Raw genomic sequence first — 21,200 nt, 5'->3', positions numbered from 1 at the left:
TGGATCTACCTGGGTAGTTTTCGTGGATGTAGCGGCCACTGATGTACATGAACCACACATAAAAATAAAACAATTAGGTGAAACCACCAATTTCCAAGATGAAATTTCTAGTATGATTTCATGAACTTACATTATAGGTCAATATTCCTTCATATCACCCAAGGATAGATTTAATCATGAAATTCAAACAATGTCTAACAATGTAGTACCATTGTCCCTTGAAATAACTCTTTCTAAGGAAACTTCTGATCCCAATGATGTTTCAATTGAGGAAACAATTCCTTTGGTTAACCATATTTTTGTATGTGATGGTCTTAGAGATAAATTTGGAATTATCAATTTAAAGTCAGAAGGAAGAGAAGAGAGAGTTTAATATTATTTCAACCTCACAAGGAAAAATGTTGGGCCTCGTAGGAGGTGTTTTACAATGTTTTTGTTGGAAGAGCTACAATATGTAATTTGATGTAGTTTATACTTGTTATCCTTCTATAATTTATATACCCGATGCACACTTCGATGATTACATGTACGTATATGTGCTTTACCTATTTTCCCATATCAATCTAACTAATAGTTGTTATCTACTTTCTTACACATTTAACTTATGGTGCATTTAGGCATTGGACTATCTACAAATCTTATGATGTTTTTATTCATTAGTTAGTAAGAATAAAGGTTAATATTGAGGCAACAAAATACGAGAAATGTCTTTTAGATCTTATGCTCAAAATTCTTAAGCTATGCTTTATCATTGTTTGTGTAGGAACTAGATATGCAAATGAATTCGTTTAATGAAAAAACTTGCAAAGGTTGGGTGTGAAATTATCATCCCAAAGAACTAGCTAAAAAAGAGGGTAATGAGGTGTTCATAATGCAATGAGAGTACTCAAGAAAGAGGTGAGATAGAACACTAGTTTGCACTAGTAATTCCCTGATATAATTACCCATAGAAAGGCCATCTATATGATTCTAATAGTGAAATTAATAATATATTTTTCCTTCAAAAGGATGTATGTAAGGCTTGGTCTTTAAGGGGTCTTAAGTTTGTGTAAAGAACTAATTCAACAAGAAATTTATGAAAACATTTTTATTGTGACTACTATTGTTTATTTTCTTTCATTTTCAATTTTAAGGTCAATGAAATACAACAATTTTGCAATGACAATTAACAAGAATATTGACAATGGAAATTAATAAGAAAATACTTGTCAATGGTGGTTCGATTGTGATGTTCCTACTGGGACCACCTAACTGACTATGCCACCCCAGAAACTAGGAAATTCTATTCGACTTCCTAGCCTAAGAAACATCCACATGTTCCCTAGCCCTCCGAACCAAAGTCCAACCGTAGTCGTAATGTGTCTGAGTTCTCAATCCAACACCATCCAAACTACTGTTAGGTCCCTATAATACTAGTGATTCCCCCATTACTATTGTAGTTATATCCCTTATTAACATTTTTGTGCCCCTATTGTCCCCATATTGTTATTACTATGCCCCATAGAATCACTCTATTGTTATATTTGTGCCTTTATATTATTATTGTTAGGTCGGCTTGGTTATATTGTTACCCCTTAGACTCCCATATATAGAAAGGAGGTTTTTTCATTTGAATCATCCATGAATTTTTCATTTGTGTAATGTAAAGGAGGTTGCCCCCTCAAAGAGGCTGAATTCTAAGGCGTTGATCTATCTTTTCTATCTTTTTGTGAGCTGGTTTCATAACATTTGGTATTAGAGCTTTGGATTCTAGGGTTTCACTGCTCCAAACAAGTCATTGTGGCATTTGTGCTATAACTTTTTTTTGCGACGTTTAAGACACTAAAAAAAAACATTTGGGCTGAAATCGTTTTGAACCTCAGGTCCAAAATTCAAAGCTTTTCGTGCTATATTTGCGGAGATATGATCTGAGGAAGTTGGCCTTTTTGCAAACTCCCGAATTACATTCCAAACAGGTGACCTGGGGAAAATCGTCATAACTTTTTTTTTAGCATCAGATTGAAATTTCATAAGAAGTTACAGAAAGAGGACGGAATGTAATTTCCTGTTTATATTATTTAGACCCGAAGGTCAAAACAGTGACACGTGGCACTTCATGCAAGTTCGCTTTTCTGAAAAGGTAAATAATCAGGTCATGTTGGGATATTGTGCATAACTCTTTCTTGGAGAATCTAAATTCGACCAAACTGGTGGCATTGAAAAGAGGATGCAGAGGGCTACTACAGGTTACAATTTCAGAACTGGATGATCTGAAATTACAAAGATACATCAGATTCAATATCGAGCTCCTACAAAGTGAAAAAAAGGTGTGTAATTTTTTTAAATTTTGCATAAGATTGGTTTGAAAAATTAGTTTGAAGGAATTCAAAGGGAATAGTGAAGAATTATTAGCATTAATTAATGCCCCGAAGAAAGAAAATTGAAACACCTAGTAAGCAGCCTGAAAGCTCTAGCATGACTCGTGAAGAAGAGGAAGAAATGCAACATGATATATCAAAATTACAAGACCAAGGACAACAAATTTCACTCTCACTAAAGGTAAATGAAGCCAAGATGAATGGCATCGAAGCTAAGATGAATGGCATGGATGCTAAGATGGAAGCGAAGATGAATGGCATGGACGATAAGATGGAAGAATTGAAGATAAATTTGAATAAGTTGCTACAAGAAATGGTCTCTAATGGTGAAAGGGTAGTAAAGGAAACTCATGATGAGAACAAAAGAAATGTTAATAATGATTCATAGACTCTAATGTTGGATTGAACACCCACCATATTCCAAAAATTGATATGAGGAAGTTTGATGGCAAGGATCCCGCAACATGGATACTACAGATGGAGCAATTTTTCGATCTCCATAGTGTGCAAAACACACAAAAGGTACGTATTGCAACTTTATATTTGGAACCAAATCAGTTTGTATGGTATCGATGGCTTTGCTCTTGTAAACAAATTGTCACTAGGGCAATTTTTACGGATGAAATGACAACACATTATGAGGATACAAAAAGCAACACATTTTTTAGCCAATTGATAAGTCTCAAAAAAATGGTTCAATGATGGAGCACATTGAGGACTTCCAAAAATTGAACATAAGCGTAAAAGATATTACAGAGGAGCATAGGATTGATGTGTTCATAGGGAATTTAAAGGATAATATCCAACATGAGGTTCACCTTTGGGAACCTGATTCATTGGAGAAGGCATTCAGGTTAGCAAGAAAAATGGAAAGCAAAATTATGGCAACCAGGAAGCCTACCACTCACAACTATAAAGATGGAAGTGTTGTTTCCCCTAGCCTTCCACAACCTATAAGGTTGACACAACAACAATTGGAAGAAAAAAGAGAAAAAGGGCTTTGTTACAGTTGTGATAGCAAATACACTAAAGGTCATAAGTGTGCTGAGAAGAAATTATTCTACATAGATTGTGAAGAGGAGGAAGAAAAGGAACAAGAAATGTCAAAAGAAGAGGATATACTCCAGAAACAAACCCTAGATAAAGAAGAAATGAATCCGACCATATCTTGTAATGCATTGGCTGGAATTACCACTCCTCAAACTATCAAGATAGAAGGACATATCAAGAAGAAAAAGGTAATAGTGTTGATTGATTCAGGAAGTACCCACAATTTTATTCATTGTAAGATAGCAAAATAATTGAATTGCTTCCTATATCCAGCACCATAGTTTCAAGTGATGGTTGCAAGTGGAGGAACCATAAATTGCTTTGGAAAGTGCCATAATATCAAGCTATCCATGGGAGAATATGTATTGAATAGCCCAATGCTTTCCATTCCAATGGGAGGTGCTGATGTTGTACTAGGAATCCAATGGCTACAATCCTTGGGTACAATAGCTTTTAATTTTCAAGAACTTTTCATGAATTTTTTTGTGGAAGGAAAGGAAGTTGAATTAAGGGGTATTGCAAGGAAACCGGGAAAGATAATCAGCTCTAATGGTATGACAAAGCTTCTAAAAAAGGAACAACGAGGTGTAATTGCACAATTATGTTCGCTAGATGTTTCCACATAGAAATCACCTATTTCTCCATATTTCCAAAAAGTCTTGGAAAATAATTCCAAGGTATTTGAGACTCCCAAAGGTCTCCCACCTATTTTTGATCAAGATCATGCTATTCATTTGATTCTAGGAAGTGTTCCTCCAAACATCAGGCCGTACAGATATCCCTATGCCCAAAAGAGTGAAATTGAACATATGGTTGCAGAAATGCTAGAGGCTGGTATAATTCAACCTAGTCAAAATTCTTTCTCTGCTCCAGTAGTATTGGTGCACAAGAAGGATGGATCATGGTGCATGTGTTCGAATTATAGGGAGCTCAACAAGTTCACTATTAAAGATAAATTTCCCATTCCTATCATTGATGAATTATTGGATGAATTGCATGGATCAATTTACTTCACCAAGTTGGATCTTCGTTCAGGATATCATCAAATCCGAATGAAGACTGAAGACATTCCGAAAACAACATTTAGAACTCATGAGGGTCATTATGAATTTTTGGTCATGCCTTTTGGCCTTACCAATGCACCTTCTACATTTCAAGGTTTGATGAATTCCATTTTCAAACCCTTCCTTAGAAAATTTGTGTTAGTATTTGTTGATGATATACTAATCTACAACAAGTCTTGGAGGGATCATGTTGAACATGTTGACAGGGTGCTACAACTATTGGAGGAGAAACAATTATATGCAAAAAGCTCCAAATGTTTCTTTGGAGTACAAGAGGTGGAATATCTGTGTCATATTGTATCTCATGAAGGTGTTAAGGTAGACCCTAGCAAAATTAAAGCCATTAAGGAATGGACAATCCCCACATCCATAAAGCATCTGCGAGGATTTCTCGGGTTGACAAGGTATTATCGCAAGTTTGTTAAGAATTATGGGAGAATAGCAGCACCTCTAACAACATTATTGAATAAATATGCATTTTCACGGACTCCAGAAGCAACAAAGGCCTTCAAACATCTTAAAGAGGCAATGTGCCAAGCACCGATCTTAGCTACACCGGACTTCACAAAAACATTTATTGTGGAATGTGATGCTTCAGGAAATGGAATTAGTGTTGTTTTAATGCAAGATAAAAGACCCGTTGCTTTTGAAAGTCATCCAATTGAGGGAAAGTATTCACACAAAGCTATTTATGAGAATGAAATGTTGGAAATACTACAAGCACTTAAGAAATGGCCACCCTACCTAATTGGAAGACACTTCAAGGTAAAAATGGATCATGATAGCCTTAAATACTTTTTAGAACAAAGATTATCCTCTAAAGAGCAACAAAAATGGGTCACAAAGATGTTGGGTTATGACTTTGAAATCATCTACAAAAAAGGGAAGAAAAATGTTGTGGCAAATGCACTCTCAAGAAAGGATGAGGATGTGGAAGCATTGTTGTGCGCCATTTCTATTATCCAACCAAATTGGATAAATGAAGCAAGGGAGGAATGGAAGAATGACAAAGAAGTGTGGGCACTTATTCGAAAGTTACAACAAGATTCCAATACATCTGATACATTTAGCTAGAAAAATGATTCGTTATGGTACAAAGATCACTTATACCTCTGTAAGAATTCCCAACTCAAATAAAACATTCTTATGGAATTGCACACTTCTCCCTTAGGAGGGCACTCGGGATTTTTAAAAACTTACCACAGGGTTAAGAAGGTTTTTTTTTGGGATGGGCTTAAATCGGATATTCAAGAGTTTGTGGCGGAATGTTTGGTTTTCCAACAAAATAAAGTTGAAGAAATTAAGCCACCAGGTCTATTACAACTTTTATCCATTCCAAGCCAACGTTGGGAGGAGGTTTCAATGGATTTTATCAGAGGTTTACCCAAGTCTGAAGGAAAGAGTGTCATCATGGTGGTAGTTGAGAGACTTACCAAGTATGCACACTTTTGTGCATTATCACATCCATTTAAAGCCAGTACATTTTCTACTGCATTTATGGAAACAATTCAAAAGCTACATGGAAACCCAAAGATTATTGTAAGTGACAGAGATCCCATTTTCACTGGAAATTTTTGGACAATTTTTTTTTCTTGTCTTGGTACTCAGTTAGCTCATAGTTCATCTTATCATCCTCAATCTGATGGGCAAACTGAGATAGTAAACAAATGTTTGGAAGGATATCTTCGTTGCTTTGTATCTGCTAAACAGACACAATGGGTCAAATGGTTGCCCCTAGCTGAATGGTGGTATAACACTTCCTTCCATACTACAACAAAAATGACCCCATTTATGGCATTTTATGGATATCAGCCACCATCCTTCACATCATATTTAAGAGAAAATTCTAAGGTTCAAGCAATGTAACATCACATCGAGCATCAACGACAAGTTCTCCAACTCTTAAAGGATAACCTCATGTTGGCGCAGAATAGAATGAAACAACAAGTTGATCAACATCGCAATGAAAGAAGTTTTGATGTAGGTGACTGAGCATTCCTACGACTACAACCATATAAAAAAATGTCCCTCAAGAAAGCTAAGAAAGATAATAAATTATCACCAAAGTATTATGGTCCATACAAGGTGTTGCAAAAGATTGGTACTATGGCATACAAATTGGAGCTTCCTGCAGCTTCTCGAGTACACCCAGTTTTCCATGTTTCATGTTTAAAGAAGGTTATAGGCGACAAGCTCCCAATTCAAACAATATTTCCAGAACTTGATGAGGAAGGAAAAATTATATTGGAACCGGAAGCAGTCACAGAAACAAGAACTTGATAGCGATGAAATCGATCAATTTCGGAGTATCTCATCAAGTGGAAGAACTTATCCGTTGAAGCTTCCACATGGGAGGATGAGAATTTTATACAGAAGCATCCAGAACTACTCAAGCGTTGAGGACAACACTTTTTTGAAGGAGAGGGACATGTTAGTCCCTATAATACTAGTGATTCCCCCATTACTATTGTAGTTTTATCCCTTATTAATATTATTGTGCCCCTATTGTCCCCATATTGTTATTACTGTGCCCCATAGAATCGCTCTATCATTATTTTTGTGCCTTTATATTACTATTTTTAGGTCGGCTTGGTTATATTGTGACCCCTTAGAATCCTATATATAGAAATGAGGTTTTGTCATTTGAATCATCCAAGAATTGTTCATTTGTGTAATGTAAAGGAGGTTGCCACCTTGAAGAGGTTGAATTCTAAGGCGTTGATCTATCTTTTCTATCTTTTTGTGAGCTAGTTTCATAACAACTACAAACTCCATTGTCTAATTCCAAGTTCTCCCTATCTCATTTTCCTCCCTCCTCTCAGCTCTCCCTCTACCCTTCCTTTGTGCATGACCAAAACAAAAAAAGTCATCCCCCTGACCACCCCACTTCTTCTACACTTATGCCTCCCCTTGAAATAAACCCTCTCCAATAAATGTCACCCACTTCCTTTATTCATCAACTTCCCCCCCTCTCATTCCATGCCTCTCCTAGAGTCCCTCCCACTTTTCCCTTGTCTTGGAATTAATTAGAGGCAACAACCTTATTAGGCCAGAAAAGGAATAAATAGTAAAATAACAATAATAAAAAAATATTAATATGTTGTTATGGTAGTCAACATTATGGTTTCACATTAATCCTATTTATTTAAATATTAAATAATCATGTTAAAGTATAATTTATTAATTGTAAGTCAAGATTAAGGGTTAAGTAAGCATAACTAATAAGCAAGCTTAAGGCTAACCATAAGCTTGTTCATTAATCAATATTAAGGTTAATCATAACTTATTCACTAGTTAAGGTTAGATATTAATTATTTTGCTATCATAATAAGCTACAGGATACTAACGTATTCCTATGAGGTATGAGTATGTAACTAGCATATACACGTACCTCATACATATACTAATAATACTTATCAGAATCAAGCGTGGAGAAAAATCATTCAGTTAGTGGATTAATAACGCAATGTAAGATAATATGATCATATAAAGCATTACAATGTATAATTTTTTTGGCATCATCAACTATGATTAAATATGAACACCTAAGTTGGGGTTAAATGCATGATTTTCATTACAATAAATGTGATCGCTATAAAAATAAGAATATCTTTGTTGATATAATTCTAAAATTTGCCTTTACCATTTATTTGTCTCTCCATTTGTTTTTTACAATGAGAAAGTTGACTTGAGAAATTAAAGCTTTATATCTTCGTCTTACGTGAAGCATTCAATGATAGAAATTTGTTCCAAGAATGTCATACAGACAACTATTTCAGCAATGATCTATTTCCTTAATTCACAAAAAAATAAAAAATACAGAATACAAATTACATCAAAGAATTATCATATTGATTTTCCCTCCTTGTTCTCCATATTAATATTATTGATTTTCCCTCCTTGCTCTCTATATTAGTATTATTTAAGAGGTTATTCATACATGCTTTGGAAGAATCAATATTTTTGTTTGTAAGTCTCTGCCCTAAGTTGAAATATAACTTTTTAAATCTAATTCGAAGATTTCAATCTTTCCCAAATGGAGTAGGGTAGCTTTTGCACTAAATGTTTCATAGCACTTTCACAAGAAAATGACATTGTCACCTATTAATCATTCCACTATAAAGTGTTTTTCTTGTTATTGTTGGATGATTATGTATTATTAACAAATCTATAAAACATCCATTAATACTATCAAACAAACAAAGTTATAGTCCAATTGCTAATAATCTAACAACATTATCAATACTATAATAAAAACCATAACAAATAGAAAATTATATATATAGAGAGAGATTTCTTTTTTCATTTTTTATTTTTTATATATTTTTGTTTTTATTTTATAAGAACTTTTTATGGGTTACTTTTTTCTACTTATTTTTTCTCTCTCTATTTATTATTATTTGACATGGTCATATTTCTTCAAAATTCTCATTGTGATGATGAACTCATTAGTAGGTTAAAATCCTCGATAATCTAAAAATTTCATGCGATGGATATGGAAGAAAATATCCAATAAAACTCAAATCACAAAAGCCTCAAATCTAAAATATGATAGCAACAAATATCAATAAATACAATTGACTTCTTTTCCTCTTTATGTGATTATAATTTTTTTGTTTTCAACTTTAAGAAAACACTATAAAATAAAATAAAATAAAATACAATGTCTAATACAATTTTAGTATAGTAAAATACCTATCCCATAAATTAGAATCATTCCATCTGAAGAAAAATCTAAAACAAAATAGGGTAAAAAGTATATGTAAATTTAAAATTATACTAGGAGAACCATTTAATAAATGTGGTTGATATATGCCCATAGGTGTATATCAATCACATGCACAACCACATTATTAAATGTGTTTGATACACGTCAATAGGCGTCAATGGATATGGATTTAATATTAATATTATTATTGATATTAATAAATATATAAATATAATAATTATATTATAGAATATCATTATTATTATATTATAAATATGATAATAATTATAACAATTATAATGACAATTTAAAATAATTATTATGTTATAATAATATATAATATTATTGATATTGTCAATAATATAATAAATATGGATATTATTAACGAGAGGGATTATTAATATTATAAACCCAAGGCACTAATAAACCTAAACAGTTAATACTAAAAACCCAAGGGAGTAATATTTAACCCAACAGATTAATATTGTAAAGCCAAGGTATATATACCTTATGATAAATATTATAAAACTTAAAACAAACATGGTTGAACATGGTTGATTTTCATATTAGGATAATATTTGTCACAATGCGACATTAGGCCATGGCTAACCCCGATTGATTTTCATATTGAGAAAACCTTTGTCACAATGCGATGTTGGACCATGGTTGACCTATGTTGACCATGATTGACCATGTTTTCATATAGAGACAATCTTTATCGCAATGCAACATTGGACCATGGTTGACCATGGTTGTCACAATGTGATGTTGGACCATGAGACAATCTTTGTCACAATGTGACAATCATTATTGACGATGGTTGACCATGAATGGCCATGGTTTACCATGGTTGATTATCATGTTGAGAAAATCTTTGGCACAATCCAACGTTGGACCATGGTTGACCATGGTTTGCTTTCATATTAGGAAAATATTTGTCAAAATGTGATGTTGGACCATGGTTGATTTTCATATTGACCATGATTGACCATGTTTGACTATGTTTGACCATGATTTTCCATGTTTGACCATGATTTTCCATGTTTGGCCATGATTTTTTTTCATATTGAGACAATCTTTGTTAGAATGCTACGTTGGACCATGCTCGACCATGCTTGAACCCTTAGATTAATAACCCCAAGGGATTGGTTTTATAAACCCAAGGGATTAATACTAAACCCCGAGGAAACATGAACCCGAGGGAATAATATTAAACCCAAGGGATTAATATTATAAACCCAAGGTATAGAAACCCTAAGATAAATATTATAAACCATAAAATAAACATGGTTGACCATGGTTGATTTTCATATTGAGACAATCCTTGTCACAATGCGATGGTGGACCATGGTTGACCAAGGTTGACCATGATTGATTTTCATATCAAGACAATCTTTGTCACAATGCGACTTTGGACCATGGTTGATTTTCATATTGAGACAATCTTTTTCATAATGCAACATTCGACCACGATTGACCATGATTGACCAAGGTTGACCATGATTGACCATGGTTGGCCATGATTAACCATGTTTGAGCATGATTGATATTATAAACCCAAGGGAGTAATAAACTCGAGGGGTTAATACTAAAAACCCAAGGGATTATAAACCTAAGAAAAATATATTAAACCCAAGGGAATAATATTAAACCTTAAGTATATGAACCCTTAGATTAACAAACCCAAGGGATTGATATTATAAACCCAAGGGAATAATATTAAACACAAGACATTAATATTATAAACCTAAGGTACATGAACCTTAATATAAATATTATAAACCCTAAAATAAACATGGTTGACCATGGTTGATTTTCATATTGAGACAATCATTGTCACAATGCGACGTTGGACCATTCTTGACCATGATAAATTTTTATATCGAGACAAACTTTGTCACAATGCGACATTGGACCATGGTTGATTTTCATGCTAAGAAAATCCTTGTCACAAAGTGATATTGGACCATGGTTGACCAAGATTAACCATGGCTGACCGTGATTGATTTAATAAAACATAGTTAGCCATGGTTGACCATGATTAATATTATAAACCCAAAGTAATAATAAACCCAAGGGAATAATATTAAACTCAAGAGAATAATATAAACCCATCGTATATAAACTCTAAGATAAATATTATAAACCTTAAATAAACATGGTTGACCATGGTTGATTTTCATATTGAGACAATATTTGTCACAATGCATCATTGGACCATGGTTGACTATGGTTGACCATGGTTTATTTTCATACTAGTAAAATCTTTATCACAATGTGACATTGGACCATGGTTGACCATGATTCACCATGGTTGATTTTCATATTGACCATGATTGACCATAATTGTCTATGGTTGAGCATGATTGATTTTCATATTGAAACAATCTTTGTTACAATGCGACGTTGGACCATGCTTGACCATGGTTGAACACTTAGATTAATAAACACAAGGGATTCATGTTATAAACCCAATGCAATAATAAACCGATGGATTAATACTAAAACCCCAAGGAATTATGAACCCAAGGGGATAATATTAAAACCAAGGGAATAATATTAAACCCAAGGGATTAATATTATAAACCCAAGGTATATAAACCCTAAGATAAATATTATAAGCTCTAAAATAAACATGGTTGACCATGGTTAACCAAGGTTGATTTTCATATTGAGAGAATCATTGTCACAATGCGACGTTGGACCATTGTTGACCATGCTTGACCATGATTGATTTCCATATCGAGACAATCTTTGTCACAATGAGATGTTGAACCATGCTCGACCATGGTTGATTTTAATATTGAGACAATCTTTGTCACAATGCGACATTCGACCATGGTTGACCATGATTGATTTTACAAAACATGGTTAACCATGGTTGACAATGATTGACCATACTTGAGCATGATTGATATTATAAACCCAAGGGAATAATAAACCAGAGGGATTAATACTAAAAACCCGAGGGATTAATACTAAAAACCCAAGGGATTATAAACCAAGGGAATAATATTAAACCCTAGGTATATGAACCCTTAGGTTAATAAATCCAAGGATTGATATTATAAACCCAAGGGAATAATATTAAACCCTAGGAATATGAACCCTTAGATTAATAAACCCAAGAGATTGATGTTATAAACCCAAGGGAAAAATAAACCTAGGGGATTAATACTAAATCCCCAAGGGATTATGAACCGAAGGGAATAATACTAAACGCGAGGGATTAATATTATAAGCCCAAGGTATATAGTCCCTAAGATAAATATTGTAAACCCTAAAATAAACATGGTTGACCATATTTGATTTTCACATTAAGATAATCCATGTCACAATGCAACGTTGGACCATGGTTGATTTTCATATTGAGACAATTCTTGTCACAAGGCAACATTGGACCATTGTTAGCTATGCTTGACCATGATTGACCATGGTTGAGCACGATAGGTATTATAAACCTGAAGTAATAACAAACCCAAGGGATTAATACTAAAAACAAAAGGGATTATAAACCAAGGAAATAATATTAAACCCAAGGGAATAATACTAAACCCTAGGTATATGAACCATTAGATTAATAAATCTAAGGGATTGATATTATAACCTAAGAGAATAATATTAAACTCTAAGAATATGAACCCTTATATTAATAAACCCAAGGGATTGATATTATTAACCCAAGGGAATAATAAGCCCAAGGGATCAATACTAAATTCCCAAGGGATTATGAACCCAAGAGAATAATATTAAACACGAGGGATTAATATTATAAACTCAAGGTATATAATCCCTAGGATAAATATTATAAACTCTAAAATAAACATGGTTGACCATTGTTGATTTTCATATTGAAACAATCCTTGTCACAATTTGATGTTGGACCATGGTTGACCATGATTGATTTTCATATCAAAACAATCTTTGTCACAATGTGATGTTGGACCATGGTTTACCATTGTTTATTTTCATGTTGAGACAATCTTTGTCATAATACGACGTTTGACCATGATTGATTTTACAAAACATGGTTGAGCATGATTAATACTATAAACCCAAGAGATTATGAACCAATGAAATAATATTAAACCCTATGTATATGAAACCTTAGATTAATAAACCAAAGGGATTGATATTATAAACCCAAGGGAATAATATTAAACCCTAAGAATATGAACCCTTAGATTAATAAACCTAAGGGATTGATATTATAAACCCAAGGGATTAATACTAAATCCCCAAGGGAATAATATTAAACACGAGGGATTAATATTATAAACCAAAGGTATATAATTCCTAAGATAAATACTATAAACCCTAAAATAAACATGGTTGACCATGGTTGATTGCCGTATTGAGATCATCCTTGTCACAATGCGACATTGGACCATGGTTGACAATGATTGATTTTATAAAACATGGTTGACCATGATTGACCATTATCGATTTTAAGCCTTATTAAACCCTATGATTAATATTATGAACCTAAGGGATTATAAACCTTAGGATTAATATTATAAACCCTATTATTATAAACCTTAAGATTGTAAATCCAAGTTATTAATATATAGGATTAATATTATACCCTAAGATCAATATAAAATTAATATTAATCCGTACGATTGAGATAATGTTTGTCGCAAAGCGACATTGCATATACAATATTTATTAGATTGATTGATATTATGAACTTGAGGATTAATATTATAAGCCCTAAGATAAAACAACGCTATTGAATGTGATTCACATGTTGACTATAGTTTATCATGTCAACAATAGTCAACCATAGTTAACATGTGTTAATGTATAAATATTATAAACCCTAACATAATCAACAATATTTATCCCTTGGGTTTTCAATATCAATCTCTTGGGTATATAATATTAATCTCTTGGGTTTACAACAATAACAATCGTTTGGGCTTATTAATCCCTTGGATTTATAATATTAATCCCTTAGATTTATAATGTTAATAATCTCTTTGGTTTATAAATCTTCAAATTCCTAAAAAAATTCAAAACCTAAAACAATTAGAGAATGCCTAAAAAATAAATTTATTTATTAGAACAAAATAAATAAATTAAAATAAAATTTTAAATTTATTTTTAAAACATTATAATAAGAATAGTAAACACCATGCACATTTTGCAATCATGAAAATGAGTGAAATGATAGCGTTATGTATGGTTCAAGTGACCTTGTTCCTAGCTATTAATGTTGAGTGTTTACTAGGTAACATTTTGTTTAACTTTTTTGAGTCAACATTGTTTTTTTGAATCCATTGTAATGCCTTTTTTTTTGGGTTAGTGTGAAGTTTATCTATGTGTGTGGTTTTCTTGTTAATAGATTGATCGTGCATCATTATGATATATTATTATTATTAAACATTTTCCATTAACAACCTATATTTTCCATTTGGCTAATTTTCTAATAATGGTTTTGGAAGAGGGACAACCATTCGATGAAGATGAAGATAGACCCATCTGTGTTTGTTTAAGAACATTTATGCCTTAAAAAGAATTTCCAGAAAATCTCTATGTATATAGATGTATGTTAGAATTAAGTTTTTACATTTTTTTTACTAATTATACATACACTTATGGTCATTATTATGAAATATAGTATGAATTGTTTAAATGCTAAATTATAAATGAGAAATAAGTTTCAAATTTTTATTAAGAAAAAGAAGAATACAAATACAAATTATTATGTGGAATAAGAATTATGATAAGTAATGGTTTTTATAGATGGCGTCGTCTACTGAGGTGGAGGAATTTTTCGGATGATTAAAGGTGGCTAGAATCCGGCCAAAAAAAATTCAAGAAAACCCACAATAACAATGTTTAAATCATGTTTTTGATGGTGGAAATAGGATTTGTACCATCAAAACCTCTTGGACACTCAAAATCTTGAACTTTAACAACTATAACCTAGATTTACAAAAGTCCCTACCAAATTTTAACAAAATTTTACTAAAATTTCCATAATTTTCCAGACAAAAAGCACGCTGGCTAGACTACGACTTTATAGACTCTTTAAAAATATGCATAAATTAGTGACTTAATTATATAAATAATAACATTAATAAAATAATATAACAATTATGGAATTTTATTTATTTTTAAATTTTATTTTGAAAATTTAATATTTATTATTTTAATTTAAACAATACTGTTTAAAATATTTTTTAATAAAAAATTAAAAATAAATTTATTATCATATATAAATTATTATTTAATTTGTGGTTATTCTTAAACAACTTAGAATCTCCATGGGTTCATCAGAATAAGGCTCCGTTCATTGAATTTACAGCCCTTTCAAGTGGACCCGCTTAAAAGCCATTACGAAAAATAAAAGAAAATATATGCCTCGATACGGAAATGCGACCAATCCTTAGATCGGGCCCTCCCAAGGAACACATTGAATACTTTTGCCAAAAGGGGCCCATTTTATAATGACGGGACCCCCTCTCGAATATTTGAAAAATCTTGTCGGTGACAATTTTGCTGTCGGTTGTCCCTCTGGCATTTTTGACCAATGACCAATGCTAAATTTTAAGATGGATCACGATATTACTTCAACGAAGGGAGATGGATCACGATATTACTTCAACGAAGGGTTTTGTTTGTTCATGAAAGACACGCTTGGGTCTATTTTATGGTGTAATTTGTTTAGAATTTTACAAGAATTTATTGAAATTATAAATTTGAGTCGTGAATTTTTTATAAATTTTAGAGTGTTAAATTTATATATAAAGTTAAAAACGCAATTTAAACAATACAATTTTTATTAAAAATTTTAAAATATTTAATAGTTAAACAATGACATAAAAATTAGAATAAAAGTGATGAATGAAACTCTAAAAAAAAAAGTTATTGTGGCAAGAGGTGCTCTGCATCGCAATATAGGGTAGATGTGTAAGTATGTAAACAATTTTAAATGTAGGCTTAATTAAAAAGTAATAAAAAATTAAAAGTGATATCGGGGATGAGCATAAATAGTTAAATGTTGGCTATATTAATAATAAAAAGTTAAAAATAATAAATAAAAAGTTAAAAGTAATAAACAAAAAACATTATAAATTCCAATATATCAGTGTAAACATTTAAATGTTGGCTCAATTAATAATACAAAAGGTGAAGTAAAAAAAAATCAATTTGTTATATTTTGATTTTTTTATTAACTTGTGAATATGTTTTGTTACAATACCATGGCTTGTCACTACCACATGCCCAAAAACCATAACTTATTTCACAACCAAAATATTTTATAACAATAAGACAAAATATTTTATAACAATAAGACAAGATTCTTAACAATGAATATTCACCCCATTTTACCGTGGATATTATTAACTTGTAAATAGACTTTGTTACAATACCATGGGCCAATATCATGGCTTATCAAAAAGCATAACTTATTTCACAATCAAAATATTTTATAACAATATGACAAGATTCTTAAACATGGATATTCACCCCCATCTTACTATGGATATTATTAACTTGTAAATAGACTTTGTTACAATACCATGGGCCAATAACTTGTTTATCAATACCACATGCCCAAAAAACATAACTTGTTTCACAATCAAAATATTTTATAACATTATGACAAGATTCTTAACCATGGATATTGAGCCCCACTTTTTCATTGATATTATGAACTTGTGAATAGGCTTTGTTACAATACCATGGTTTATCAATACCACATGCCCATAAATCATAATTTATTTTACAATAAAAATTGTTTATAACAATATGACAAGATTCTTAACCACAAACTCCACTGGCACTTTACCATGGATATTATTAACTTTTAAATAGATTTTGTTACAATACCAATGTTTATCAATACCATATCCCAAAAAACCATAACTTGTTTCACAATCAAAATATTTTATTTTAATTATTTTATAACATTTTTTTAATTGAATCTAACACTGGAAAGGTTATAATTACTTTTTCACAGCTACTAAAAATATTCCCATAGAAATTAAATCAAGGTTTTAATAAAATTAAATGAGAATATTTATATATATAAAGATGTGACATTTATATAATATAAATAATATTATTAAAAATGAGGATAGATTCATCTTATCTAAGGATCCAGGCCATAACAATAATAGAGAAAAGACAGTGCATGATTTTTTTTTAAGGTTTTATTTATTGTATTTTGTTTGACATGTTTGTTACAAAATATAAGTTCAATATTTTACAACCAATTGAATATTTTTAATTTAGATATTTTGTGTCTTTTTTTAAGGTTTTAATTATTGTATTTTCTTTGACATGATTGTTACAAAATATAAGTTCAATATTTTACAGCCAATTGAGTTTTTTTAATTTAGATACTTTCTTAAACACAATACAATAGGATTAAATTTAAGAAAGAGAGAGAGAGAGAGGGAGGGAGATAGTGAAAAATTGAGAGAGAGAGAGAGAGAGAGAGAGAGAGAAAGAGAGAGAAAGAGAGAGAGATTGAGTTGGATGGGGGGAGAGAGGGAGGAAAGAACACATACATAGAGAGATAGAGGTGGAGAGAGAGAGAGGGAGTGACAAGGGAGAGATGGAGAGAGAGGAGAGTAGGGAAGAGAGAGGAGAGAGATAGGGAGAGAAGGGGAAGAGAGAGAGGGAGAAACATAAATAAAGGGGAGAGAGAGAATTTGAGAGGGACGAAGATAGTGACGGTGTTGGAGAGAGAGAGAGAGAGAGAGAGAGAGAGAGAGAGAGAGTGAGTGATGGGGCGTGGGGTGAGACAGAGGGAGGTGCAAGAGAAAGGAGAGAGAAAGGAAGAGAGATAAATAGCTGATGTATGCTTGAGAGCTAGGGTCACTCAGCTCTGGGTAGCTAGTAGAGTGGATCTGTAGTGGGTTTAGGGTTGTGGCATCAGGCGATGGTATGAACAACCCATGTTCCACTATTGGGTATTGACCAATTGCATGATATGTATTTGAAGTTGCAGTACTATTAATAACATATTTTCTTTTACCTTTTGCATTGATTCCCATGCTTACTCGTGGTGGTTGTATCAGTCGCCTAGTACCTCACCATATTTGTATATGTGCTTGCATATACACGAGATATTATGTACTGATACATAGTGGTTGCATTTATGTTTCACTTCCGAATCTGTGTTTACTTGTCCCTTGCCGTGTCGGTAACCTATTGTGAACTACTTTGCAATTGACCTCCAGCATGTTCCTATTATTATGTCTGATGGGGTTTTAGCTCACTAATCCCTCTCATCGTTTATCCCTTCTTATTCTTGTTGTGACTTGTCTGCACCTCTTTCTGCGATTTGTCAATCTTGGGTTGATTTTGTTTCACCGCCTAAGCACTTCATTCTTGCCCCACTTTGGCATCTTCTCATTTGATAACCAAAGCAAAAAATATTCATGGTGGCAGCTGGACCCACATACTGTATGGGGCTCCTATCCCAAATGGTGTGAGGTCTAATTGGGACTTCACATTGGGGAGACCCCTTACTCATTGGCAATACATTTTGGCCCGTCAATGGTTCCTTCAAGGAGATTTTGTTGTTCTACAAATTTTGGGAAATTGCAACAAGATGGTATCTACAACAACAAGACAGGGTCTCCAGAATCAAGGAAAAAGATCAGTTTTCATGAAAATCTCAAACTGTTGAATTCAGGAAAATTCTAGTGGATTGAGACTGGAAGGGTGAGGGGGTTGTGACCTCATCTAAATGTTCAATAATAAAAGATATTTCGGGGTCCAAAATCTTCCAGTGTGGAGGAGTGATCTGGTGCTAAAAAATATGGTCAAAAATAAAAGTTTTCGAATTGACGCAAAACCCAAATTACCACATAGATCTCGTCATCCTAAATTTGGCGTAGCTCATTTCTTGGAAAATGGACGTCGTATGCTCCTTGAAACGAGTTCTGATTGATTTGGCAAACATGCAAATTTTTTTGTAGGGTTGCATGGCATGGCATGCTCACGTGGCATCCTGACCGGGCCTACTGATTTGGCATATGACTGGGCTTCAAAAAGTTCCAATGACATTGCACCACTTGTCATATTCTTATCCATGTTGAGTTGGTGATTATTTATTGGTCAATTTGTTATTGGTTAGGTGGACCAACCAAAGGTCGTCACGTGGCCCAGCCAGAGGCTGCCACGTGGCTCCTTGGTGGCCACGAAATTTTTTTGGGCAAGTCCAAATTACACTCCATAGGAATCAAACTTGAAACCTCTTACCAACAAATATCCACATACACCATTGCGCCAAAGGTGGGCCTTGTGTAAAGGACCCACCATATGTTTATTTAAACATTAATGGGGTAGAGTATTGGGGTAAGGGGCTGAGGGCTAGCCCCAGCCCCGATCACCATACTCACAAGGACCAGGGGCCAAGGCTTAGTCCCACCCCCCCTCCGCCCAACTTAAATATAAACCATGTAACCATAAGCCCAGAACCAGGGGCTCTCTGAAAGAGGGCTAGGCCTTAGGCGCCAGCCCCCAGTCCCATGGGGGTCCATGTGACCAAGAGAGCATGCATAGGGGTCAATGGGAAATTTAATGAACCCACAAATTACGTCAAAATTATGTTGATTTGCTCCGTTAGCGAAAAATGGGGGGAAATTGTATTAGAGTTGGCCAGACTTGGCGAATTTGTGGGTCGATTAGCAACAAAACTTGGGAAGCTCATAACTTTCTCAATTTTCAGTATTTTTGGGAGTAAAGAGAGGCTAGACAAGGGTTTTTGATAGCTCTGAAGCCTTTCGAGCATGTTTTGAAGCCATTTGAGCATTATAACTCATTGTAATCACCTTCATTTGAGCATAATGAAAGAGGGCCAAGCATTGGAAGCTAGACCATGAGATGTAGCCTAGGAGGGGTGAACTCCTTCATCACTTGTTGTTTTGTGGTTACTATTATGGCTTTATTCTCTACAATTTTATACAATTTATGAGTTAAATTGTGTTAAATAATTTAACGTAAGCTCCATAAAAACTCATTTCATTAACTTGCAATTTACATAATCCTCAAGCAATTTCATATATAGATCACATAGGGGGGATAATATGGGGTACAGAGGGAGGTACCCAAGGGAATAATATGATTTAATGAATAAGGATGATAAATAAATGGGTCATAGTTTATAAATAAAGTGGTTAAGTCGCATTATGCAAGGGATCACAATTAGTTAGGAAATAATGTGATAATCCTATGGTATTGGATGTATGGTATTTAGAGACCCATAGTAATGATTCATGATAATAACCCATAGTATTGTAGGTATGAAGTCAATATAGAGGCTAGGGACATTCCATTAAGGGATGTCAAGTATTGTGTATTGACAAGCATATGGCTTGTGGAATATTTTCCTTCCTTAAGGAGTAGTTGTATGGTGTTGCCTTACCTCAAGGGTTTTTATTAATAAAATATTTTTTTTCTATTGATATTGATAATTATTGGACCTATTTTCCAATGTTATATATTTGCAGGTAAGATCTATTACAAGTGGTATCAAAGCACTTTCTTGGGCAAAGAGGGGGATATTTTGTTTTTCATTTTTTGCAGGAATTTTTTGGGTGGCCAGATTTCAAATCAAATATGAAACTTTTAGTGCACATTTTGCAAAACAAATAGCATATTTGAATTCCTTGCAAAAAATTACCCAATTAAAGAAAACAATCAATCAAATCGAAGTCCAAAGGAGGGAGATATCGCTGATTTAAAATCAGTTGTTTTGCAGAATTTTTTCTAACGACAATTCGTGGATGATGGCTCTCCAATATATTTTTGGTAGGTTTGTGGGGAATTTTGAAACAATAATTGCATATCTAAGATAATCTTGAAACATCACCCAAATTCAAAAAAAAATCAGTCAAAACAGAGTCTGGACGAGGGAGATATCACTGATTTAAAATCAGTTTTTTTTTTTTTTTTTTTTTTTTTTTTTTTTTTTTTTTTTAAGAATTTTTGTGACAACAAGATAGTTGCAGCGCAAATATGAATTTCTAGAGTTCTTAGATCAGGATTTCAATA

This window comes from Pinus tabuliformis, chromosome 4_1 (genome assembly GCF_031772625.1).
Source record: "Pinus tabuliformis cultivar Carrire ecotype Pingquan chromosome 4_1, CPIR1, whole genome shotgun sequence".
Taxonomy (NCBI): Eukaryota; Viridiplantae; Streptophyta; class Pinopsida; order Pinales; family Pinaceae; genus Pinus; species Pinus tabuliformis.
The sequence above is the reverse complement of the archived record's forward strand: the minus strand, read 5'-3'. Positions refer to the sequence as shown.